The following is a 24543-nucleotide window of genomic DNA, read 5'->3' as shown; positions in this document are numbered from 1 at the left end:
AAGCCGGCAGCGCAGCCACCCCGCTGTCCCCGGCGCCTCTGGCCACCCCGACGCCGCCGCCCTTCTGCCTGAGGGCCTGGTGAGGTCGCCCCGCCGAGAGCTGGTGTCGGGGAGACTGGCGTGCTCACTCCGCACCGGGTGTACCTCGCAACGCTTTGCAAAAATCTAAGTCCTCGGGTCGGGAAAGGTGTGGGACGTTTCTGAGTTAGCATACCCGATTTGCGCGAGGTCTCTGGTTCTATCTGCACACGTGGGGCTGTTTGCACTCACCACCACCCCACTCCTGGGACAAACAGGTGCGCCGGGTCCAGGCTTCCTCCTCAAAGCGGTGCAGCCTCACTGGGTCTTTCCTGTCAAGTCCCCAGCTGGCAGAGGGGGCTGACAGCGAATGGGTCCTTAGGAGGACTTGTCAGAGATTGATGTCACCTCTGTTCTTGTCGGAGGTATGCTCCCTGATTATGTTTTCAAGCGGAGTTTGCATCCACCACAAAAGAATAATAAAAACAATAAGGCAAGCACCAACAAGGTGTATTTAATAACCGAATAGTCCTCACTATGGGTTACTTTTAGTACCATTTTCCGAGCCGCTTTGTATCCCTGTACTGGGTTCTTTCCGGTCCGTCGGAGTGGAGAGTTTCTGGGATCCTCGATTCTCTGTGCAATCCAAATCGTGTGCACCAGGGTGGAAGTCCCAGGGCGCGATTGCGCCCCTGCGGTCGCGCTCGGGCCCGGTGTTTTCAAGTGTCCGCGCGCCCCTTCCCTTCGTGACCAACAGGGGGCGCCAGTGGTCCAGGATTGAATCCAGAATGACCGGGTCCAAGGCTCTTCTGCCACTTCTCCCAAGTGGGTCAGCAATGCAAACCAAGGAGACCCCCTGCGGGAGGCGGCTTTCCAGGACTCAGCTGGAAATGGATACTTGCTCTAGGAGATGGGTAGGTATCTTGGAGGGGCGTTTTGCAGTTTGTAGTAGAAACTGCCTATCGGGACCCCCGTGCTTTCCCCCCTCCAGCCTGACCCGCCCCCTGCGTGGCTGCGGGTGAAGCCAGCACGCATCCACCGCCTCTCTGCCCTCGCCGTGGGTAGGTGTGCCCATGCGTAGGTGTGTGCGAGCCTTCCCTTTAGAATGGGGAGACTGATGTACTCACGGCAAATGGACAGAAAACAAGAGTAATACTTGCTCCACAAGGAGGGGAGAGCAAGGACGCGCGGAGGGGCCTGTGCCCCCAGCCCCGCAGAGGCACAGCCCTCCTGGCGCCAGCGCGCCAGGCCTTGGGGACTCGCGCAGTTTACCGCACGCTGCGCGCGACCTCCCGGCTGCCCCCGTCCCCTCCTCCTTGTAGCTGCGTATTATCTGCTTTAACCTCCAAGAACAGGGACTCCAGTTGCATCTGAAAATTAGAGGAAGCAAAAGCAAAGACCAAAAACAAAACAAAACAGCCCTCAGGGTTGGTTGCACGACTCCTTTCCTATCCACGGAGACCTTGATTCTGAAACCAGAGCCGGCTGCGCAGCCACAGATTCCTGAGCCTATGTGTTTGGGACAGTGTCACAGGGAGTGTGGCACTTTTGCAGCGTTGCCATGCGAGTGTGGTTGGAAAGCCCCGGGCGGACCCCTGGGGCCTCCCCCCGCCCCCCGCAGGTCCTAGGCTTCCCAGCCCCATATCCCCTCGCCCGGGGCCGCCAGTTCCGCGCGAAGACCCTAGGGGGCGCCGGAGAACCGGGGGCCGGGCGCTCGGGAGCCCCCAGGCTGCCTCGTCACTCCCGCGAATATTCCACGACCACGTGCGGCAGCGCTGCCGTTACCCGCTCCGTGCTGTCGGGCAACAGCGAGGCGAGTCTGTGGCAGTGCGCAGCGACGTGGGGAGAATCACGTTTCAGTCTTGAGTCATTTTTTATTTGACAAAACTGCAGGGACCCTTCCCAACTCCTTCCCCCCTCCCCCCATCGTAAATGTCGTGACCTGGACTTGAATGGGCTAAAGCTGAACTAGGTGTCATGCTGGTTAATCTTGTCAGACTTTGAGTCATCTGGCGGTGGTGGTCAATGACACCAGCTAGGGTCCAGCTGTCCGTTCAGCGGGGGCACCAAGCACCTCCTGCGCCCAGGCTGGCGGGACCAGACAGTGGTGGGCAGTGGGTGGCTGTGTGTGGGGGTGGGGTGGGGGGTACCTGTGCGGTCACAGAGAGACGGTGGCTTTCCTCTAGAGTCTTATGAGATGTGGAGGAGCCCAGCAGAAGGGACAAGAGGGAGGGAGAGAGTGTGCACGGGGGCCAGTGCTCTGTGTGCCTGGAGGGCTGGAGGGGCTCCGGGGGGTGGTGTCTCCTGGGGGAGGGGGAATGCGAGGTTTGGAAGGGAAGACAGAACCGGACTAGCAAGACGGTGCTGGTGCCGTTGGAGGCGGATCACCTGAGCCAGTGCGTCCTGTGTGGACCGACAGTTTGCAGGTGGCCAAAGGGCTCCCTGAGAAAGTCAGAAGACAGGTGGTCCTAGGACCCCACCTGCTGGCTGTCGGACTTGCTGGGATCCAGGGCCCTTTTATTTCCTCTAGGCTCCCCCTTTGGGAAAGTCCCACCGTGTGCTCTGGAAGCAGGTAGCATGTTTTCCAGTTTAAAGGATCCACACGTGGAGAGGAATTTTGCCCAGAATGGATCAGCCTAGTGTCACCCGTCCAGGCCATCTGGACAGTTAGGTGATGAAGCTTGGAACTTTTTTAAGTTTGCTTATTTATTTTGAGGGAGGGGCACAGAGAGAGAGGGAGAGGGGGAGAGAGAGAGAGAATCCCAAGCAGATTCCGAGCTGTCAGCACAGAGCCCCATGTGGGGCTCAAACCCACGAACTGTGAGCTCATGACCTGAGCCAAAACCAAGAATTAGCGGCTTAACCAGTTGAGGCCCCCAGAATCCCCCCTCACCCCTCCAGCCTGGAACTTTATGGGTGGATAGTACTTAGATGTTGGGTTTAGAGTTAACTCTGGAGCGGATGGCGCTGAGCTGAGCCTAATATGCATTGCGCGTGGGACACGTGATTTTGCAGGCAGAGGGTGACGTGTCCTGGGGTGAACAGTGGCAGCCAAACGTCCTATACCCCTGGAGCCTCAGGAAATGATTATAGTTTTAAGTAGGTCTTCAAGGAGGTAATTGTCCAAGTTAAGAGGGGATCACACAGGAGTTGAGCACGTCCTAAGTACCCTGAGCGGTGCCCACGTGAGCAGAGACACAAACATGCAGAGGGACAGGGGCAGAGCTGGGGGAGAGTGACCCAGTGCAGGCCACGACGCCCGGGGGGCCGTCCCCACCGGAGCTGAGGGCGTCCAGAGGACCCCGAGCAGAGTCCCAGAGGGAGTGGCCCCGCCCGCACCTTCCCTTCACACTCCTGGCCTCCAGAGCCCAGAGACAAGGAGTCCCCTGGTTTGTACTAATCCATCAGGCAGCCTTCAGATACAAATACTTTTGAATTTGAAGCAATGAGATTTGATGCAGTTTCCAAAGCGGTAAGTGTGGCCATGATGGACGGAGGGCCAGTGATAGGCCTGAGGGTTGAGAGGTCCGAAGAACAAAGGCTCTGCCACCAGTGAGGAAGGAGAAAAGATAGGGGGAGGGGACGATGTGGAGGTGAGACAGGGGAGGGGGTGGCCAGGACCGGTGCAGGGTCCAGGCAGCATGAAGGACCCACGGGGACGGCGGGGATTTAAAGGAAGCCTGGTCAGCGTGATTGTCCCTGTCCCTGGACTCGGCCGGGCGTGCTTTCCCCCAGCGAGAGGGATGGACGGTGATGGGAACTGGGGACGGGGACAAGCTGGCCAAGCGGCCACAGCACTTACCTCCCAAATCAACTCTCTGTCCAGTTTGATAGCCTTTGTTGTGTGTATTTTGAGGTTCTGAGTTCACCCGACACTTGGAGAATTTCCCGTGTTCTTGGTGAAGCCACCCTTTGACTTTGTCATCATTAATGTTCTTCCTTGTCCTGTTGATTCCTTTGCTGTGTGATCTACTTGTCTGATAGTAGTTTAGATACATCCGTTTCTTTTGCTGGCTGTTTGCAGGATCCGTTTCTCTCCCGAAATGTTTTTAATTGACCCGCTTAAGGATTAATTATTCTTTTACGAATACTTGAAATTAGACAATAAAGTGATTCTTCTTCAAAAAGTATGGAGACATCTGTTTTCAAAGGATAATCCCAGATACTTAGTTTACCCAAGCCGTTTTTGCCCGTCGATAATCAAGCCTTTAAAATCATCACTACGTGTTCCTGAGAGATTGTCGATGCTGTATGAAGAGTAAGCTGTCATGGGTATTCGTGTCCACTTTACCGTGAGACAATGAAGAGTTTTTAATAAAAGGTAAAACCCAGGGGCGCCTGGGCGGCTCAGTCGGTTAAGTGTCCAACTTCGGCTCAGGTCATGACCTCAGGGTTCACAGGTTTCAGCCCCTCGTTGGGCTCTGTGCTGACAGCTCAGAGCCTGGAACCTGCTTCAGATTCTGTGTCTCCCTATCTTTGTGCCTTTCCTCTGTTCGAGCTTTGTCTCTGTCTCTCTCTCAAGAATAAATAAGACATTTAAAAAATTTAAAAAAAAAGGTAAAACTGATTTACACATAATTTGCCTCAAAGAACTTCTGAGAAGCACAGTATATGCACTTACATTCTGGACAGAGCCCACGGTCTCCCCTGGACCATCCACAGAATCTACAGATCTGCCTGAAAGCCAGGACAGGGGGACATCAACAGGGGATTTGATTGCAGGACTTTGTCTTGTAAGGAAAGAGCATGCCCAGTGTCACATAGCTTTTAATCTTGAGCTACAGGTAGGCTGCCGATCCCACGCTCAACCCAGAGTCAGCTGTGTGGACATGTGTGCATGCTCTCCAAATGCCGTCCCCGCTCCCTGGTGTCCCGGCTCTGATGCGGACCTCAGAGGCGCTCAGGAGTGCACGCGCTCATGTTCGGGGCAGAATGGACCTTACATGGTTCTGCTTGCCCCCAAAGGTCCCAGAGGACCCACGCCTGGTATCCGTACACCAGGCAAAGCTGCCTCCCCTTTAATCTGTAGCCTTTGTTACACGCATCTCTGTTCCCTGTCATGAAATGTGTCACATTCTCCAGCTCCTTCATCTCTCTTCTTTATCTTCTGTTTTCTGCGTTTGGATTGGGAAATGTTTGGTATGATTTCATTTGAGGTTATCTTTAACATCCTTGATGTTTCTCACTTCTTGCATCTGTAAGTCTGGGTTACTCACCAGCTTGGGGAAGTCTTCAGCTAATATTTTTTCAAATTTTTTTTCCATGTCAATCTCTTTCTCTTTCTCTCACATTATGTTGATTACCATTGTCACCGTTTTTGGCGTTCTTTTTCTCTCTGTTCTTTGAACTGGGTAATTTCTACCTACCCTGTTTTCAAATTCACAAACTCTTCCCCACTGACGTCCATTTTGTTACTGAGCTGATCTGGTGAGCTTTTATTTCACTTACTACATTTCTCTCTTCCCTGATTTCCATTGGGTTATTTTATTTTATTTTTTTACATTTCCTATCTCTGTTGAGAACTCCAATCTTGTCTTTCACTTGTAGTTTTTCCTTTGGCCTCTCAGAGCGTGGTGGTAGAAGCTGCTGGAAGTCTGGTCATGTTGGCGTCTGGGCTGCCTTGGGGCTGCCCTCTGTTCACTGTCTTTCTTCCGGAGTTGACTCACATTCCCTTGATGTTTCTGACTGTGTCCTCACTGTGGGGAGTGTCACGTTCCTCAGACTTCTGTGCAGAGTCCTGTTATCATCTCTGGGGGAATGCCGATGCTCTTTTTTGTTTCTCTGAGTGGGGTATTGGTTTGGCTATCAGTCACAAGTACTGTTTCCCCATCTGCGGCCAGTGGTTCTAATCTGGGCTCTATGTTCAGAGCTCTGCTGTGCTGCCTTGGGTCCATCCTACTCACGTGCCCCTCGGCAGAGCCGGAGGCTCATGAAGGTTCGTGCTCAGAAGCAGGCACTTCTTTTTTTTTTTTTTTTTAATGTTTTTTTTTTTATTTATTTCTAGGAGAGAGAGAGAGAGAGACAGCGTGAGCAGGGGAGGGTCAGAGAGAGAGGGAGTCACAGACTGAAACAGGCTCCAGGCTCCGAGCTGGCAGTCAGCACAGAGCCTGACGCGGGGCTCGAACCCACGAACTGTGAGATCATGACCTAAGCGAAAGTCGGACGCTTAACTGACTAAGCCACCCAGGCACCCCCCCATCTTATCTTCTTATAATCAGTGTCTACCAGGTATATATGTTTCATCCTTTAATCTAAACCTAATGGTGTGTTTGTGTTTAAAGTTCATCATTTATATAGCAGGTGGTTGGGTCTTTATTTTTATTTTTGAGCCTAGTCCACTGATCTCTGTCTTTTAATTGGACTGTTTTTATTAATTAACATTTAATATCATCATTGATATGACTGGGCTTAGTCTACCGTTTTCCTGTTTAATTTCTCTTTGTCCCATTGAATCTTTGTCCTGCTTCTCTCTCTGTACATCCTTTTGGATTCGTTAAGTATCTTTTAAAGTTCTACTTCCTGTCCTCTATTGGCTTTTTTGTATTTTTTTGATTATTGATTTTAGACATTATAATTACTACACTAAGCCTTTCTCAGGGTACTGTGAGTTCATATCGGACCACTTCTCCATGTAAAAGCTTTAGAACAGCATAATTCTATTACCGGAGCCTCCATCTGCTCTTATGCTATTGAGATAATATGTTTTGCTTCCACAAGTGTTATAAAACACACAGTATAATGTTATTACTTTTGCTTTAAAGAATTAATAGCCTGGGGGTGCTTGGGTGGCTCAGTCAGTTGAGCGTCTGACTTTGACTCGGGTCATTATCTCAGGGTTGGTGGGTTTGAGCCCTGCATCGGGCTCTGTGCTGACAGCTCAGAGCCTGGAGCCTGCTTTAGATTCTGTGTCTCCCTCTCTCTTTCTGTCCCTCCCCTCATGTCCCTCATGTTTTGTCTCTCTCTCAAAAATAAATAAACCTTAAAAACATTTTTTAAAGAATTAATAGTCTGACATACATCTTTTTATGTTTTGTCTTTGGCTACGTGTTGACTCCCTCTGGTGCACAGTGTTCCTCCTAGGAGACCCGTGCTTTCATCTTGGACAATCCCGATGGCCTGAAGGTCCCCCTGTGGTGTTCCTTTCAGTATAGACCTGCTGCTTCCTTTTTTTCTGAAAATGACCTGCTTCAACTTCATTTCTAAAGGATATGTTTGCTAATTGTAGAATTTGGGGTTGGAAATATTAACCTTCAATGTTTGAAAAAAAGATACTTCATTTTCCTCACTCTTGTTTCCTTTGTCTTTAGGAAAAGCCACTTGCATCTCTTTTTGTTTATGGAATATAATTATTATCCCTCTGGGTGTTTTTACCCAGTTTCTCTTTGGTTTTCAGAAGTTTGACTAGGACGTAGCTTGGTGTAGATTTTCTGTGTTTCTCCATCCTAGATTTGTTGAGCTTTTGAACTGTTGCCCTGGCAACTGACAATGTCGAGAAGTTCTTGCTTGTTATCTGTTTAGATACGGCTGCTCTATTACCTCCTTCCTTCTGTGAACACAGCCACGTCTGATATTGTCTACATCTGGGGCAAGCTGCAATAGCTGTTTTCTATTCTTTCCGTGCTTCCATGTGAATCCTTTCTATTAACTTATTTTTGAGTTCACTGATTGTTTTGTTTTGTTCGGCCTCTATTAAACCAACTGAATGTGTTTTTAATTTTGGGTATTCTATTTTTTTCATTCTAGAATTTCCATTTGGATCTTTTCTGTAGTTTTCATTTCTTTGCTGAAATTACCCATCTTTTAATCCATCCTCATGTTTTTCTTTAGTTACTGTAATATATTTGTTAACAGGTACTGTAAAATCTTTGTCTGCAGTTCCCCAAATCGGTGTCATGCCTCAGTGTACCTCCATAGCCTGCTTTCTTTAGTGTAGACCTTATTTTCTTGTTTCTCTGAACATCTGATAAGTTTTGATTATATGCTTGACTCTGAATATAAAGGACAGTGGGGAGGGTATGCGCTGCGCTTTGTTAGGGGGCCTCAGGGAGCAACCCGTCACTGCTTCACTGCAGTCCATCCAAAGTTAAGGGGGGGCCATGGCAGGTCTCCATGTTGCATAATTGCAGTTCATTTCTGGTCTCAAACACCTTAAAAGTGACACGAGACTCCTTTCTGGAGTAAAACCTTTGGATCTAAAGACCTCAGAACTATAGGGACTTTTCTCTTTATTTGCAGATTCTCAAGCAGGAGAATTGGCAGGAAGTATGTGCTGGCCCCTCAGGGTCCCCCAGATTCCCGCCCCCCACATGCCAACCCATTAAATCTCCTCCTCCTGGCAGACTTATTCATTTTCTGCTCTGTCTTACTTTGTTATAGGTGGTCAGTCTTTTGGATTTTTGCCAGTCTGATGGGTGAGAAGTGGTCCCTCAGTGTACACTGGACCCTTGAACACAGCACAGCGGTTCAGGATGCTGACCTTCCACGTATAACTTTGTCTCCCCCTCACCCCCGAACTTAACTCCTAATAGCCTACCGTTGACCGATATCAGACACCTTATCGATAACATAAGCCATTGATTAACACATATTTGTGTGTTATATGTACTGTATACGTTCTTCTTACAGTAAGTAAGCTGGAGAAAAGAAAATGTATCGAGAAAATCATAAGGAAAGGAATTTACATTCACAGAGTATACGGCATTTATTGGAAAAAAAAAAAAAAGAACCCTGTGTGTAAGTGAGTGAATTGAACATCTTTTCCTGTACTTGACGGTCACTTCCAACTCATGTGTCAATTGTTCACGTCTTAGCCCACTTTCCTGTGGATTTCTTGTTCATTTCTCTCTTCTCTATAGAAGAAACTCCACGTTTTAAGGTTATTAATCATTTGTGCTACAGGTTGCAAATATTTTTCCCTTTTATTTTTTTTTTCTTTATCCTTCTAATGTTTTGCGTGGGTTTTCAAAGATCCACCTGGAGGTCTAGTTGCTGGAGACCCCAATAGGTATTTCAGACGCAGCCTGCTCATTCATATTTGTTACTTATAATAAATTCCAGACGTGCTGCAGCACCCCAGCCGACCTCCTCTGACCTGACACGTCTCTGTCTATCCCATGGTCCTGCGTAGCCATTGGCCACCGTGACTTATGTTCTGGAGTCACGACACTTTTGTAGAAGTCTCGGTGGCGTTCCCTTACATTAAAATGGGTGTTTGCCACACCGGGACGCTTTCTGTGGTTTCCTGGCCCAGAGTGGTCCCCCCTCCACGTCTCTGGTGATCTTGCCTTCTCTGCGCTGTTTCCCGGGGCGATTTCAAATAGCTCTCCTCGATGCAGAGGCCACCGTTCTTCACCAGACTGAGGAAGTTGCAATTACTCTCTGAATTTGAGGACACAGGATAAAAAAGGAAGCCAGATGTTACAGGGTGAAGCCTGGCAAGGTGTTGAGCGTGGCCGGGATGCGGGTCTGCCCCGGACCAGAGCGCTGGGGGAGGGGGCGCGGTTACCCTTGGGAGTTACCCACAACGGCTCACGGACTGCTTTGTGAGGCTGCCCCTCTTGTCTCTTCCAAGCAGACGGTTCTTAAAGGCATGGACCACCCGCCCCTGACCGTGGGCAGCAGGGGCGCCGAGTGGGCGAAAGGGCTTTCTGTGGAAGCGCATGCGCAGCGAAGCCCCGCCCCCACTCCCGCAGCCAGAGCAAAGTCACAAGGGCCCGACCCCCGAGGCCGGCCGTCCATTTGTTTCCCCTTGATTATTATTTCCATAATAAGTGTTGATCTGGAGGGTGTCTCTTAGCCAAGCGTCTGTACAGGGTGTGCGGGACCTCCCCCAGTGACGTGCCCATCGCAAATGCACCTGTGTGCCGTTAGGAGGATCCGGCTCCCCGGGTCCCGTGGAGAGGGTCTCCCGAGTGGGGGTCCGGGCTGGACTAGGAGCCGGCAGTGTAGACTAATAGAAGAGTGTCTGGGCAAGTGTTCAGAGCGAAGTCTGTCCTTCTGTGTGGGCACCTCAGCTGCTTTTAAAGAGCAGGCGGAAGGGTTCTCGGGAGGCCGTATTTCCAGTACTCTCCCCCTTGCACTGAAAACACACTTCCGGAGGAGCGTGTGCACGGGTGTGAGCGTGTGCACAAGCAGGTGCAGGTGCATGTGTATGCACGAACTTGTGAGCGTGTGCCACTGGGAGACTGTGTGTGTGTGTGTGTGTGTGAGTCTGTGAGTGTGCACGCATGTACGACCGTCCGGGCTCCTGCACGTAACCGGGAGCGAGGCAAGGTAGTTGTTTTGTTTTGTTTTAAATATTTTTATTTATTTCTAGGAGAGAGAGAGAGAGAGACACAGCATGAGCAGGGGAGGGTCAGAGAGAGAGGGAGTCACAGACTGAAACAGGCTCCAGGCTTCGAGCTGGCAGTCAGCACAGAGCCTGACGCGGGGCTGGAACCCACGAACCGCGAGATCATGACCCAAGCGAAAGTCGGACGCTCAACCGACTAAGCCACCCAGGCGCCCCAAGGCAAGGTAGTTTTAATGGACAGAGATAGGTTGTTTTGTTGAGATGCAAAAAAATAATTTTCATTAATTTAGTGTGAGGGATTTAAAGAAAATAAAGGCTGTGTACGCACTTCGGATTATGGCTTCCCTCCAACCCCCTCTCGCGTGGCTTCCGCCTTCCCCCTCCCCTCCAGCATAATATGAGATTTATTTAAAACGAGGGCACGGTTGGCTTCACAAATTCAGTGGGTCTGAGCATGCAAAGAGACCCCCCGAAATGTATAGAATAAAGAGCAAGAGCGGGTGCCTTCTCCAACAAACCAGGAAGACCTGAGCGGGTCCCCAGCCCAGCAGGGAGTGGAGAGGGGACCCAGCAGGGCAGGGGTCTCTCCGTGGGGACTCTACAGTGCCGCCCCACCAGCGTCGGGTGACACATTTTCAAGGGAACTGCAAACCTTGCCTAAATTCCAATATTGCCAGTGTTGGGATTCCAGTTAGCCTGATGAGGTGCACATCCCGCTGCTTCCAAGGCCAAAGTTCTACTGTAAAGCTGATGAGCCCACTCCCCACAGCCTCTGCCTGGGGAGGGGGAAGGGGCTCCAGATAGGGTTCCTGCATGGAACTTCCCCTGGTGTCCTGGGCTCTGGCTGGTGTGCAGCCCCGAACCCAGACTTATTAGCCCGTTAGGGGCCCTAATCACAGTGCCCCACCTCCCCACAGGGGATTTGAAGTAAAAATATCCCTGAGACACAGTGGGGAAGCATGGAGGTGGTCTTGATGAGGGAACATGGGNTTCCAGTTAGCCTGATGAGGTGCACATCCCGCTGCTTCCAAGGCCAAAGTTCTACTGTAAAGCTGATGAGCCCACTCCCCACAGCCTCTGCCTGGGGAGGGGGAAGGGGCTCCAGATAGGGTTCCTGCATGGAACTTCCCCTGGTGTCCTGGGCTCTGGCTGGTGTGCAGCCCCGAACCCAGACTTATTAGCCCGTTAGGGGCCCTAATCACAGTGCCCCACCTCCCCACAGGGGATTTGAAGTAAAAATATCCCTGAGACACAGTGGGGAAGCATGGAGGTGGTCTTGATGAGGGAGCATGGGGCGCGGGCTGAGGGCACAGTGCAGGCTAACCCAGGTGGGATCTGTGTGGACACTCCCTGACACCCAAGAACAAAGGAAGGCGGTTAAGTGCATGCTGTGGCGATGAGGGAAACTAAGGCAAATGAAAAATTCCCTTACAGCCTAAGGCCTATTGACAAGTCCCTGAAACAGGCAGAGTGACCTCCCTCTGGGCGCTCAGCTGCCGCCTGATGACACTTTGCTGGAGGCAGAAGGGAATCTTGGCTTAACATTGTCCCAGCCTCCAGGACCCTGAGTCTACTTCCTTTATCTCCNAACCTGAGGGTATGTAATGGGTGACCCGTCAGGACCCCAGTGCAGCTCTGCCTGCCCACAGGTCCTGTCCCTGCGCTTTCATAAACTCTCCTTTTTGCACACTGACTTACCCTTCAAAAAATCTAAAGAAAGTAATGAGTATAAATGTATTTACAATGACTCTTATTTCGGGGTCGGTGTTTGTGGAAGGTGTTGGCTTCCACAATCCCCATTCCCTAGGTTGCCGCGAGTGCGCTCACTGGAAGCTTCTCTGGATGTCGTGCTGGCTGCACGGGAGCCCGGCTCCTCACAGGTCAGTCGGGTTCACTCCATCTTCTGAGTCCTAACGGGCTAGGATGTTGCTATTGTATCTGCTTTTCATGTCACGGAAGCTTTTGAGGATTCACGTTGTCTTGTGAGATTGAAGTTGAAGGAGGAGAGTCACACAGGCGGGGGCCTGGGCGACAGGCAGGTTCTCCGGGCTCTAAGGGCACGGTCCTTAGGGTGTTCCTCTCCAGTGATGCTGGGACGCCCCCAGGCCAAGGGGCCCCTCAGGCCCGCNCCACACCTGCGGATGGCCAGGGGAGTGGACGGGCTGGGCTCTCCGTCCCATCGCTGACCAGCCGAAGCCCGGGGCCTATGACCAAACAGCGTGTGAGCCATGCGGCTTTCCAGACGAGGTGGACACACGCTGGCCTCCTTTTAGCGTCTGCCTGCATCCTTTTGGGGTTTTATTGACCTGGGACACGGCTCTTTATGATCGAAGAGTCCGCCCCGCTCACGGACACAGGTTAACTAGCCTCTCCCGTGACCGTGTGTCCGCTGCCCCAGTCCCCCACCCTCCCTCGGGGCTGTGCCAAGGAGGGGGTTTGGTGCGGCCTGAGCCCCAGCAGCAGGAGCAAGGCCCCAGGAGGGGCCGGTGTTTCTGGGATGCGGGTGTAGACGCAGCGTCTGCGGGCAGAGGATGGCCCTGCGCGTGGCAGTCCCTTTCGGGGCCGGCTCCAGGGGTGCTGGGGAGAGGAGGTCACAGTCAGTCAGGGAGGCCACCCTCTGGCTGTGACCCGGGGTGCCCCTGAGGCCCCACAGGAGGTCGGGCGTGGAGGGACATGAGCAGTGTGAGAGCCCGGGCGGGGGGCCGGCAGTCCCAGCCCCAGGCTGTCCCCTGGGAAGGCCCCCTGCCCCAGCGGCGGCCGCGGGGCTGTCCCTCCCTCCCTCCCTGCACCATGGGTGCTCTGGCCTGGCCCCGACTCAGAGTCACAGCTTCTCCACCACCTGCCTCAGGCACCTCTGTCCTCTGGGGCAGGACCCAAATCCCGTCGTCTGTGTCTCCCCCACCCCGACCCTGTGTTGACGGTGGAGACTGAGCTGGGGGCTACGACCTCGGGCAGGTCAGCAGGCCTCCCTGGGGAGGGTCACCCGGGCTGTCGAGACTGCGGGCTATAGCTGCCTCTCCCCGTGGCCCTGCCTTGTGGTCTCCCAGTGCCCAGAGCATGGGTTCCCTGAGGCGGGGCTGCCGCCCCGCTCACTCACTTCTGGAATGCTGCCTGGTACAGTTGCTCGTTGAGTGGCTGCAGGAGGGCAGAGAGGAGGAGGCCTGGTGTTCTCAGGAGTTTGCTTTCTGCTGGGGAGACAGGCAAACAAACCAAAATGTGACAGAGGACCATTGAACAGCCTGTCCAGAAGGCTCAGTCATGCAAAGGTCCTGAGGCAGGAATGGGCCCAGCTGGCTCCAGGATGAGATGTGGTCATGTGTTCTTGGAAGGGGATCCCTGGGGGGTGGGGGGAAGGTGGAGGAGCCCGGCCAGTGGGCTCTGGGCCTGTGTGGATTTGGAGTCCTGGAGCCACCGGCCTGGGGCACTGCTCCCAGGGAGGGGCTGGGATCCGACGCGGGGTCCTCACAGATGGTCTGTGAAAACTAACTGTAAAACTCAGGAGTTCGGCTGGGCTCCTCTCCAGGACGCGTGTGTAACAGCTTTGAGATGTTCCTTCCTGACATCGTGAATCTTGATTCCATGAAACCAAGAAGAGTCCTCAGGACAACAACGTTCTGCGGGCTGATAGGTCAGCATGTCCGTCGTCAGCACGAGCAAACTAGAGAAAACAACCTCGGTGCCCGTTTTCTCTCTTATGGCAGCTGAGAAGATTCCATAAAGTTTTTCTTAAGTGGGCTTCACACCCAGCGCGGAGCCCAACACGGGGCTCAAACTAATGGCCCTGAGAACAAGGCTTGAGCTGAGATCAGGAGTGGGGCACTCAACCAACTGAGCCACCTGGGTGCCCCACAGCCTCCTTCTCTGGGGCCTCCTTTCCTCACTGGCAAAGGGGCCAAAGTATAGAGGCTGCTTCTTCATTTACTTCAGGTTCACCTGCTTCCACTCTGGGCAGGTGCAGCGGGGCAGCGGGGGTTGGAAGCCGGCTTCACGCCCACCTGGCAGCCCTCCCGGGGTGGGGGAGGGGGACCCTGGGCTGGCTGTCCTCCCGTCCAGGGCAGGTGTCCCTGAGGGTGTCCGGTGGCCACCCCGCACAGGCCTGGCCCCTTCTCAGCCCCTGGGCTCTTGGCTGCGGGAGCAGAAGGTCCTGCTTCGCGAAGTCTGATCTGACTGTGCGGCACCAAGTAAATACTGAGTGAAGTGAGCCTCTGTCCCCTGCCCCAAACTCCAGCTTCCTCGGGACTCTACGCTGGTAGCTGCCCGCCCTCCCCCTGCAAAAAGCCCCCTCCTTCTGAAGCACCTGCTGAAAAGCTGGCCTCTCGCAGGATAAAGATGTGTCCGCCTACAAAGAACTTAGGAAGCGCAGTGCCGTCACAACCCGGTAAGAAGAGCTGGAACAATGTTTTCTTAGCTGCTTCATTTTTAATGGCATTTAGTTGGGATATGAAATGGAGCCAACTTTAATATCTGTTCTTATTTAATATTATTTCATAAAAAAATCTGCCCTCTGCATTGAGTAATGGTTTGAATAGTCACTCTCTTCAGAGCGCTTTCTGCTCTCAGAAAAAATAACAGTCAAACCCAGTGCCAGCTTGGTTAGGTGGTTATTTTGCTTCTAATTCTCAGAGGGTGACTGGTGCCCTTGGGAGGAGATGCCAAGCTCTGAGCAAGGCCCTCACCGTGGGGTCCTGCTGGTTGCCGTTCTGTGTGTGCTCTGTCCCACCGGAAGGTGGCTGGCTCCTCCCTGGGGCCCGGGTGACTGCATGGGCCACACGCAAGGCCGGGGCTGTGGCTGGACGCAGGTCTTTGCAGAATGTCTTGTGGTCTTCTCAGACCCCGGGATTGATCTTGGGGGCCTGTGGGGAACTGCCATCTTTAAGTCGCTTCCCTGGGTGGAGGGGGCTGTCATGAGAGTTCCTCACGGCCTCTCCAGGTTCCGAGGAGGGACGAGACCTTCCACCTGCCCCCCTCGGGCACAGCTGTGACACAGCTGCCTTGTGTCCCCTCACTGGTGGCTGCCCACACGAGGACCTTTGGCCGCTCTTCCTCCTGCCGCGCTTGCATGTAGCAAACCATCTGAGCCCGAGGGGACCTCCCTGTTCTGCACCTGCTGAAAGAGCCGTATGGGGCCCTGCCTGTGCGTGAGACCCTCCGCGTCCCGCCAGCTGTGCCTGACCTGCTTGTCCGGATCCGGGCTTTCTAGTGGGAGGAAGGTCGCTTTTAGAACCCGTTAGAAAGGAGGAGGGGCTGGGTGTTGGCGCATGCCAGGCGTGGTGTGTTGCTTCCGTGACTCCTTCCGTGACTCCTTCCTGTGGTGAGAAAGGGACATTGTTGTCCCATGTGAAGAAGGAGAAATGAAGGCCCGGAGGGTAAGCCCCGGGTGCGTGTGATCATGGCCTGTGGATGGCAGGCCCGTGACACTGACCACGGTCCCCAGGCTCAGAGTTCCTTTGAGCCACCGAGGGCTCACAGGGCCGTCGAGGTGTTGGCGTCTTTCTTCTGGCTTCCCCCCTGCCTTGCTGGGCGGGCTGTGTACCTGTCAGCGGACAGGACGCTGTGCTGTCTGGAAGGCGAGGAGCAGACCCACGCCAAGGCGCGTGTCGGGTCCCACCTGTGGGGCCCAGGCAGCTTTCTGGGGTGGAGAGAAGTTCCAGCCACCACAGGAGCCCAGGATGGGGCCCGGCGGGCAGACAGAGGGCTGGGTGCTCAAGGGGATGGGAAAAATGGCCGAGGACCGGCCAGAGGGCACGTGGTGGCCTGAGGGGCGCCCAGAGCACAGAAGGGCAGCGTGGAGCTGCTGTCCAGCTGAAAGGCCCCCGGGGGCAGCGCAGGGGCGGCGAGTCTGGTGGGGCCACCGCATGGCTGGTCGGTGGCCCGCATGTACCTGGGGAGCCATCCTAGCTCTGCCCAGGCTGAGGCTCTGGGAGACACCTGCATGACCACAGGGCGGAATGTGGAGGGTGCTGGTGAGACCCGAGGTGTGTCACTCTCCCCTCGGGCCCGGCAGGGACCCCGGCCCGCTCTGTGGTGACCTCTGCACAGCCGTGTGGACACGGGTCCTCCTGTCCCCCGTAGGGCTGGACGGGGACCGTGTGGGGCTGCAGAGCCAGGTGGGCCAAGGGCTTCGGGGTGCCCCGCATGAGCCCTCCCCTGTCCCTACGTGCTTAAACCACAGACCCTTCCCAACCACCCCCAGACTCACAGGATCCAAGTGTAAAGAGGCAGAAGCGGGCTGTCGAGTGGGGGGGGTGCTTCCTGTCCTTCTCTCGGCCCCACGGTCCGCCCGAACCTGGGGCGCTGTCCCCACAGGCCTTCTCCCCAGGTGCTCTGTCCAAATGGGGTCCAGGAGACACAGCCACGAAAGGGCTAAGCAACGTCAAGGCAAGAAGGTCTTTAACAGGGATCTGGGAGGTGAGAGCAGGTGATGTGACTTTCGACGGTGGGAACATACAGGCTGGAGGGCCGTCTTTTCATCCAGGAGAACTGCTTGCGCCCTCAGGGAAGGTGGGCCTTGGGTCCCTCGCGGTTTAGGGGCCGTGACCTCCTGGGGAGACACGCGCTCCCTGCAGCCTCCCTGACCGCTGGGCGCACAGTTCTGCTTTGTCTGCGGGCCTGTGTCGGGGCAAAGCCGCTGTTGGGTCATCGCTCCAAGGAGAGCGTCCGGGAGACCTGGGCGCAGGCCACAAAGCGTCTGCATCTGCCGGCCCCCAGGGCGCCCCTCAAGCGGACGTGAGCGCATCCCAGATCAACGTGGAATGCCTTCGAGAGCACGCACACCCCTTACTCTGACCCTGACCGCGAGGCCCGGGTGTGCGCTGGCTCATCCGGGGATGAGGAGGATGGAGACACTACTCTGAGCAGGACGGTTTCCTTTAGCCTTGAAACTGGATGGATCCGGGCTCACTCGGTGTGTTCTTCTCCAGGCCACCGTCCACGCACACCCAGGGGCCTGTCAGTTCCGGGGTAGAGGTTGGCGCTGCCCGCCAGGGCTTATACCCCTGGGCGGCCACAAATGCTCTGGGCTGATGCGCACTCCCCCGAGTGACAGTCCAATTAGCCAGAGTGACTCGACAGGACCCCCATAAGGCTGCGTCACCAATGTGTGATTTCAGGTCTAGTAGAAACTCCATAAAACAATTTGACTTCTGAACAGAAGGAGGGTTGAACATGCCAGTGGCACTTCGTGCGCTGAGTGAGTGGGGGTGAGCACCGGCGGGGAGGGGCAGGGAGGGGAGGACAGATTCAGGGGACCTTGAGTGAAGGATCAGGAGCCACAGGGGGCCGGGGACCCTGTGAGGAGCCGAAGCCCTCCCGGAGACCCCACCCAGCCTCCAAGAGCTGGACGGGGCAGGCGGCAGCCACCGGGGCCTCATCCCCTCAGTGTGTCCTTAATAGGAGAGGCCCCTGTGCGTGTCTGTGGGGTCTGCGCTGCCGCCCTGCAGGGTTTTTTGCCTCTACTGGGGAAGCGGATGGAAGTTTATGCAGACAAGCAATGTCTGCTTCCCCCTTCCTGGCTTATTTCTCTAGCATCTGTTGTAAACACAGCAGAGAAGAGAGTCTAAACTTGGTATAAATCTGTCCAATGCAAGGAAGCCAATGAAAAACGTGACATCGAAGTTCAGCTCTTGGCAACCGCGCGGCCTGAATCACAGCCAGTCATTAAACTTAATTCTAAGGAAGGACGGTGAAAGCGGAGAGATGCCAGAGGGTCCCCAGGAGAAAGGAAATAGGCGGTGAATTCTTGGTTTTAACTGTTTTATGTCTTGAGGATGCTCTGTGTTTTTTTTTTTGGCGGATGTTTATGGGCTCGGACTCCATACTGTGGGAGCAGGAGGGCACTGCACAGAAGCCATGTTCTACCCCTTCACGGGGGACTTTGGGATCAGGGAGCAGAGCTCTGGACCTCCGGGGACAGTGGCAGCCCCCCCCCCCCAAACAGGAGCCAGAGCATAGGACTTAGGTACCACCTCTGCCTGGAGGGTTGACCAGCTGTTTTCTTTTTTCCCCCTCTTTTATTATTCAACTTACATAAACAGAAACAAAAAGACAATTCACTCATCTCCCCACCCGCTGACTCTGGCAACAGCAATCTGTTCTCTGTGTCTGTGGCCTTGGTGTGTTCTGTTTTGTGTTTGGATTCTGTATGTAAGAGGCATCATATGGTCCTTGTCTTTCTTATGGCTGAATAATATTCTACTGTGTGTGTGTGTTGTGAGATATATCTATCATCTATCTATCTATCTATCTATCATCTATCTTTCTATTACCTGTCTGTCTTCTTTATCCATCCATCAATGGGCACCTGACTTCCTCCTATCTTGGCCGTTGTAAATACTACAGTGGTGAATACGGGGAGGGAGGGGGAGGAGTGATGGTTTTTCGAGTTAGTGTCTTTGTTTTCTTCAGATTGATGCCCAGAAGTAGACTCGCTGGATCACGCGGAGCTCTATGGGTAAGTTCTGGAGGGCCTTCCGCACTGTTCTCCAGAGCGGCTGCGCCGGTCTGCGTTCCCACCATCAGTGCACAAAGGCTCCCCTTCCTCCGCACCCTCACCAACACCTGTTGTTTCCTGTTAAACTTAGCCTTTCTGACAGGTGTGAGGTGGTGTCTCATTGTGGTTTGGATTTGCAGTTCCCCGAAGATCAGCGAGGTTGAGCATGTTCTCATGTGTCTGTTGGCTGTCTGGGTGTCTTCTTTGGAGAAACGTCTGCTCAATTGTTCCGCCGATTTTTTAATTTGATTGCTTTTTGTCTTTTGGGATTTTTGTTTTGTTTTTGCTATCAAGCTGTAGGAGTTCACTGTATATTTTAGACATGAACTCCTTTTCAGATACATGACTTGCAGACATCATCCCCCCATTTGGCAGAGAGATGTCATTGTGCTGATGGCTTCCTTTTTTGTGCAGAAGCTTTTTTAGTTTGATATCATCCTACTTGTTTATTTTTGCTTCCGTTGCCTTTGCTTTTGGTCCATCTACAAAAACCCTCGCCCAGACCGCTATGCGAGAGGTATTGCCCACGTGTTCTTCTAGGGGTTCATGGCTTCAGGTCTGACGTTCAAGTCTTTAATCCATTTCGAGTTAATTTTTGTGGACTGGTTGTTTTTCCAACGTTATTTTAAGGCTCAGGAATGTGTTGTTTTGTTTTTCTTCAAAGGAAGCCTTAGGTGGACCAAGAAACGACGAGGCAGATCGTTCTGATGGGGCTGTGAGCTGCCTGGTCCCCTTGTGCCATCGTGCCCAGGTGTCCTGAGGACACCACTTGACCCCTCCCTGGGCCTGTCTGCAGTGTGGGGTCCGTCCTTTGAAAACTATCACTGGTGTGCTGGCTTCTCCTCCCTTCTCATGGGTGGAGTCTCTGAGCAGAATGGCTGTAACTCTCATGAGACTGTCTAATTTGTGACCTCAGGAAAGAGACACTAAACCATCCTGCCAGCGGGCACCGTGCAAGTGCTGGGGACACAGATGTGAGGAAAACCATTGTGTCGTGCTCACAGCACCAGCATCCTGTGGGGTGAGGGGATGTGCAAGGACAGCGATCAAATAACAGAGCTGCCAGTGGCGCCTGGAGGGCTCAGCCAGTTGAGTGTCCGACTTCAGCTCAGGCCATGATCTCACAGCTCAGGTCATGATCTCATGGTTCGTGGGTTCGAGCCCCGTGTCGGGCTCTGTGCTGACAGCTCAGAGCCTGGAGTCTGCAGCCTGCTTCGGATTCTGTGTCTCCCTCTCTCAAAAATAAATAAATGTTAAAACATTTTTAAAAAGTTAATGACTTTAATGTTATGAAGACAGGATCTGTGGCAGCACGCAGAACAAGGGGGGCACAGGGAGCAGGGAGTGCCAGGGCAGTGGGAGTGGCCGAACCTGCTGTTTGCACCAGGCAGCTGAAAGCTGGCACCTTATTAGAGGTGCCATTTGCCTAGGTGCATAAGGGGGAGGAGCCAAGAGTATTGGGGAACACGAGTGCAAAGATCTTGAGGCAGAAACTTATATGGTGAGTGCAAGGGGCTGCAAGGAGGCCAGCACGGAACAGAGTGAGTGGGTTAGGAGGGGTGGGCAGAGGGGGTGCAAGGAGTCCGATTGTACAGGGCTCTGCAGGCCGTGGTAAGAAGCTGAGAAGAGACGCTGGAGCACGGGAGTAATGTGACTTGATTGGGTGTTTGAAAGGCTTGTGCCGGCTTCTCTGCTGAGAGTGGGTGACAGGAGTTTGAGCTGGGATCAGGGAGGCCAGTCAGGAGGCTCCGTGGGAGTCCGGTAGGTAATGGCAGATCCAGAGTTTTCATGACCTGCTTTCCAACGTGCCTGCAGACCCCTGTCCATACCTTCTCAGTGTGCCACATCCGACTGCCCGTTCTCACTGCCTCTGTCCTGGCTGGGGGCACCCTGGTGACTCTTCTCATCACCGCAGCTCAGTCCTGCTGATGCAGCAGCCAGCAGAGGTCTCACAATGTAAGCCCAGGGTGTGATGACATAAAAAACGGCAGACTGGCCACTCGAACCCCCTGCTCCCCATCTCAAACACCGACTGAGCTGGAAAACACGATCAGAAATGATGTTTCCAAATTCCGATCTAATACAGAATTAGCCATCAGGGGTATTTTCTATGAAGAAAGAAGTTCCTGAATGTGAGGATGACAGTCCTGTGGCATTTCAACCTACCCACCCACAGCCCCGCAAGTCCCAGCTCCCTGGTGGCTTTGGGGGAGCTGGCCTGTGCTCCTTGGGTGACTTGCTGGTGCCAGAAGGGCCAGTACTGGCCTCGGTCCCCTAGATGTATGGCTGTGTGCCTGGAAGGTGCCCCCCAGAGGTCTTGCTCAGCACTTTGTTCTACTTTCCAAGAACCTTCTTGGGGCTGCAGCAGGCTTGGGTGGCATTTGTCAGAAGCATTGAAAGGAAGATAGATCAGCTGTAGCTGCGTGCGGCAAGGGGTAACAGCAGCAAAGACAGCAAACAGACTGAAGGGTAGGACGAGGCTGGGGTAAGGTAAGAATAAGGGAATCAGGCTATGAACGCTCCCACATTTCCTGAAGGATCTAGGAGGCCACACATGTGCCCAGGGCTAGATGCTCAGGAAAGTCTGGGGAAGACCCTACACTTTTGTCTCTGACTGGTCTTTAAATTTTTAATGTTTTTTATTTATTTTTGAGAGAGACAGAGAGAGAGAGAGAAAGAGTGCATGCTCACGTGCGCATGAATTGGGGGACGAGTGGAGAGAGAAGGAGACACAGAATCTGAAGCAGTTTTCCAGGCTCTGAGCTGTCAGCACAGAGCCTGATGTGGGGCTTGAGCCCACAGACTGCAAGATCATGACCTGAGATGAAGTCAGACACTCAACTAACTGAGCCACCCAGTTGTCCCTATCTCTGACTGACCTTTAGGCTCTGCTCAAGCTGGAAGTGAAGACTAAGGCAGGATTGAAATGGCCTGGCCAAGCGTGGAGGGAGTGCCCAAACACAGAACCGATCTGCAAATCCCGGGAGACTATTTTATTATGTTGGCTTCAGGCATATGACCTCTCTGTCAAACCACTAGCTGAGCACTGGGCTAGCACAACTGGGACTTTAGGGACCACACATGACAAGGAGTAGTATTGCAGAAAAAGTTAGAAGACGTTAAACAACTACAACCCACAACAACAACAACAAAAGCAGCAACAGCAAACGCTGGGAGGAGGGAGATTTTGATTTTCAGAGTTACCACATCATAATATTCAAGATGTCCAGTTATCAACAGAAAATTACAACACATATAAAGAAACAAGAAAGGATAGCTCACTCACAGGAAAAAATATATAGAAATTGTTCCTGAGGAAGCCCAGATGTTGGATTTACTATTAAAAGACCTTAACTGGGGCGCATGGATGGCTTAGTTGGTTAAGTGTCCGACATTGGCTCAGGTCATGATCTCATGGTTTGTGGGTTCGAGCCCCGCACTGGGCTCTGTGCTGACAGCTAGAGCTCTCTCTCTGTCTCCTTCTCTCTCTGCTCACGCTGTCTCTCTCTCTTTCTCAGAAATAAATAAAACATTACAAAAGGTTTTAAAAAGACTGTAACTCAATTATCTTAAATCTGCTCAAAGAGCTAAAGGAAAACCATGGAGAAAGAACTGGAGGAAACCAGGAAAATGGTGTCTAAATAAATAGGGAATATCAATATACAGAAAGAAAGTACGAAAATAAACCAAGTAGAAATTCTGAAGGTGAAAAGACAGTATCTAAAATGAAAAACTCGATAGAAAGAGTAGGAGAGGGGCAAGATGGCGGAGAAGTAGGGAGCTCCGTACTTGCACTCGCACCCATACCTCACACAGAAAAGATCTGAAGCCATAGGAAACCTTACGAAACCCAAGAGATTGGGAGAAAAAGGACACAGAATCCACTGAGAAAGGCTTCTAACGTGAGTGCGAACTGGGGAAGATAAAATCAGGCAGGGATCGGAGACTCCAGGGACGGGGGTGATCCCCCTCTGTGGGGAGCGAGAGGTGAAAAAGAGAGAGCCCAAAACAGAAAAACCTCCGCTCGGGGAAAAACCTCCGTATAGAAAGACCGTGCTCGCCAAATACCTATGCGCCAGGTCCCCGGGTGCCAACTCGTCCCGGAGGGGCTGCGCACACGGACTGCTTCTTTGTGCTGGCTCCTGGCAGCTGGACTTCTAGAGTAGCGGCGCGCCTGCCACCATTGTCCTTCTGGCTGGCTTGGACCCCTGGAGGAGCCGCGCACGGGCACCGGGCGTCCGTGCTCCTGGCTGGCTGGAACTCTAGAGGGAAGGCAAAGAGCTATAAACTGTGAGATTTGCACGTGAGTTCGTGTTTCTGGTGATGAGACGCAGAGGGACCTGGTTTCCCTCTCTCCAGCAGGCTCGGCGCACCCGGCAGGCCAACCCCCATCCATGCTCGCCAGCCCGACCCAGAGAAGGCAGCAGCAATTCTGGCTCCACCCCCAGAGCGAGGCAGGAGGCTTGGAATTGCCCTGAGAGGATCGACTGTGAAGTTGTGTCTATGGCAATTTCAGCAGGGCGCGTGGACTGGGATTTGGAGACTGGGACTGGCCTGGATTGAAGAGCGCAGGAGATCTTCAATGTGATGAACAGAAAAAATATGCAGCCAAAAATCCTCTATCCAGAAAGCCTGTCGTTCAAAATAGAAGGAGAGATAAAAGTCTTTCCAAATAAACAGAAATTGAGAGAATTTGTCACCACTAAGCCAGCCCTACAAGAAGTCCTGAGGGGGACGCTATGAAGGAAATGTTGCAAGGAACAAAGATACCAGAGACACCACCACAAACATGAACCCCACAAAGGACACAAAGACTCTACACCCTCATAACACTGAATGTAAATGGGCTGTATGCTCCAATCAAAAGACATAGGGTAGCAGAATGGATAAAAAAACAAAATCCNGTATATGCCAACAAAGTGGACAACTTAGAAGAAATGGACAAATTCCTAAATGTACACTCACTACCAAAACTCACACGGGAAGAAATAGGAAATCTGAACAGACCCATAACTAGTGAGGAAATCGAATCAGTGATCAAAAATCTCCCAACAAACAAGAGTCCAGGACCTGATGGCTCCCTGGGGAATTCTACCAGATGTTTAAAACAGAACTAATACCAATTCTTCTCAATCTATTCCAAAAAAATNCAGGCAGAGAAGGACAAATATCATATGTTTGCACGTTTAGGAGGATTAGGAGGAACTTAACAGAGGACCATGGGGGAGAAGAAAGGGGGAAATAGTGGGAGAAAGGGAGAGAAGCAAACCATGAGAGACTCTTGAATGCTGAGAACAAACTGAGGACTGATGGATGTGGGGGGAGATGGGGGAGATGGGCATGGAGGAGGGCACTTGTGGGGATGAGCACTGGGTGTTATATGGAAACCAACTTGATAATAAACTATTTAAAAAAAAACAAAAAATAAAATAGAAAGAGTAAAAAAAAGAAAAGAAAAACTCACTAGAGACATTCCACAACAGATTTTATGAGGAAGAAGAAAAGCAATACAATTGAGGGTAGCTCAATGTAGATTATCCAGTCTGAAGAGCAGAAAGGAAAAGAATGAGAAAAATGAGCAGATCCTAAGAGGCCCATGGGACACCATGAACGTAACTATGTGTGCATAATGGGAGTCCCAGAAGAAGAGGAGGGAGAAAAGGGGACAGAAAGAGTATTTGAAGAAATAATTGCCGAAACTCCCCAAGATGATGAAATACATAAATCTATGCATCCAAGAATCTTA

At 52.7% G+C, this 24543-nt stretch overlaps 1 long non-coding RNA gene across 1 annotated transcript; it reads left to right on the top strand.

Moving 5' to 3' along the window:
• Positions 1-6060: 6060 nt before the first annotated feature.
• LOC144232993 (uncharacterized) lies at positions 6061-20023 on the top strand. Its single transcript, XR_013335565.1, has 4 exons — positions 6061-6246; positions 8395-8751; positions 18713-18758; positions 19462-20023. It is a non-coding gene; the product is annotated as an uncharacterized LOC144232993 (long non-coding RNA).
• The last annotated feature ends 4520 nt before the right edge of the window (positions 20024-24543 follow it).

This window comes from Crocuta crocuta, unplaced genomic scaffold, assembly GCF_008692635.1.
Source record: "Crocuta crocuta isolate KB4526 unplaced genomic scaffold, BGI_CrCroc_1.0 scaffold751, whole genome shotgun sequence".
NCBI classification, from domain to species: Eukaryota; Metazoa; Chordata; class Mammalia; order Carnivora; family Hyaenidae; genus Crocuta; species Crocuta crocuta.
The sequence above is the reverse complement of the archived record's forward strand: the minus strand, read 5'-3'. Positions and strand labels throughout refer to the sequence as shown.